Below are 2,516 nucleotides of genomic sequence, written 5' to 3' on the forward strand. Positions count from 1 at the left end.
CAAGCAATTTCTTTTTCTGGGCTGGACAATAAAGCACCAAAAGGTGCCAACTGATGGATTGAATTTTTTTTAGTCCTCCCTTGATTGATTTCATGTTGATAAAAACGCTTTTATTAAAAACTTGATTGATTTCATGTCTTATAAACATGACAAAATGTTTTGTTCATGACTTGTTTGGTTGTGGGGATGAGAATAACAAAACGTAGAAGATGTGGAATTTACTCTTGTAATGTCTGTCTCCTAGTTTAGATCATTTTTATTTTATTTTCTTTTTTTTTTAATGGTTAATTTTTTTCCAACCGGTAGAAGGCATTGCAATTTTAATTAAAAAATTATACATTCATCAGTCACCCTCGTATTATTTATATCTAGAATTTGGAGTGCCATATGAAAAAAGTTTTCTATTTCTCTACATTGTGACAACACAATTTGAATGATCAATAAAAAGCAAAAAGATTAAAAAAACTTAAGATTATTTAAAAACAATTAAAATAACGGCATATTAGATCAATTCAAATTTAATCATTTGAATAGGCAACCTTGATAATGAACTATAATGACCTTGTATAAAGTAAATCAAAATAAATTATGAAGCTCAATTCTCAATTAAACCAATATTAAAAGATAAAATTAAAAAAATTCAATTAAAAAAATTTAAAAAAATAATTTGAATCAACTTGAGTTAACACATCAAATATGTGACCCAGGATATAAGACCATGTAACTTCATAAAAAGCAAATCCAAAAATAATATGAGAACCAATTCCTATTCGACTCAATATTGAATGATGAAATTAAAAAAATAAAAAAATAAAAAAAACAACCCGATTTAAATCACTAGACCCATGACAACTGGTATGACATCGAGATAATCTTATAGAAATAAAAAAAACAACCTAAATTAACCTTAATTAACCCACCAAATTCGCAACTTTGATCAAGAGGCTAAAATAACCACGTATAAAGCAAATTAAAACAAATTATAAAACACAATTCCTAATTAATCAAATATTAAAAGATAAAATTAAAAAAAATCTATTTAAAAAGTTACCTGGGTTAACTTGGATTAACTCGTTAAACTCGTGACTATAATCATGAAATCGAGATAATCTCATAGAAAATAAACCAAAACAAATAAGTAAATTAATTTGAAGGGTGAAATTAAAAAAAAAACAATTGAGTCACTTGATTAATTTTCCAAATCCATGACTTAAGTCTTAAGGCTTAAATGACTCTGTGAAAAGTAAATTAAAATAAATCATGAAGAACAATACATGAGAAATCAAATATTGAAGGATAAAATTGAAAAAAAAAAGAGTTGACTCACTAAACCCACTATCCGGATCATGAGGTTATGAAAACCTGTAGAAAGTAAATTGAAATAAATCATAAAGTTCAATACTTAACAAATCAAATATTGATAAAGGAAATTAAAATTTAAAAAAGAAAAAGAAAAGGAAGAAAGCACCATTGAAATGAATAGTCCTTTGTGAGGTGATCCATAATGAAAACACCATATATTTTTAGTGCCTTTAACTCAAGTCAACCCAAAAAAATTAAAAAACAAATATTTGAGGTTTTAATATATTATATGAAAAAAAATTAAGAAACAATTCATGTGAATGTAAAGATATATGTTGTAAATAATAAAGTTTTAAAAATTATTTCAAAATATTTTTTTATCACACATTGAAAATATATTATCTTCTCCTTTTAAGTTGAAATATTTAAACCAAAAAGATTTCTTATCCCACTTTAGAAAAATACAATTTTCTTCTTGTGAATATATATATCACTAGGCTTTCAATCCCATATTGAAAAAACTAAAACTATTTTTTTTGTGTTTATACAATGAACTTTGATATGAGCTAGTGATAAAAAAGAAAAGATAATAAGCTCGTGTGTTTAGATCGAGTAAGAGGAAAACCTTCGATTGCTCCCCGCATGAGGCTACTCTTATGCTTCATGAACCTTTTGTTTTTGGTCCTTGAACTAAAACCATCAATTTAGCTCCTCCATAAAAATTCTACTGGACACTATTTTGTCACGTGAAATATCTTAAAAATAAAAATATGTAAGGCTATGGATTGATTTTTTCATCAGTTGAGAAAAAAAGTACTTGTTAAAAAAAATGTCAATCTAGGTTTGTTCCAACAAACTATGTGAGGCTAGGTTTTTATGAATTGATTTTTTTGTTTGTTGAGGGAAAAAATATTTTGGTTCGAGGAACACCAGAACAAGCAAATTTCTTTCACATTTAGAGAAAATACATTACCTTAGTTATTTGTAGATTAATTTTTGTTTTTTTTTTAAAAAAAGGTTTATTGCGGGTTGCACCGGGTCCCTTGAGTTGCTAGTTTACTTAGAAAATTGCTCGAGTCTTTCTGAGTCAATTGCTTACCAAGTTTGGCTTTTTTCCAATCTGGTTAGGACACTAGGTTGCCAAATCCCAATTTATCCTCTCATGTCAGGCCAAGTCTAATAACTATATTTATTTAGCAGGGGGCATTTCAAAA

This window comes from Populus euphratica, unplaced genomic scaffold, assembly GCF_000495115.2.
Source record: "Populus euphratica unplaced genomic scaffold, PopEup_1.0 scaffold274.1, whole genome shotgun sequence".
Taxonomy (NCBI): Eukaryota; Viridiplantae; Streptophyta; class Magnoliopsida; order Malpighiales; family Salicaceae; genus Populus; species Populus euphratica.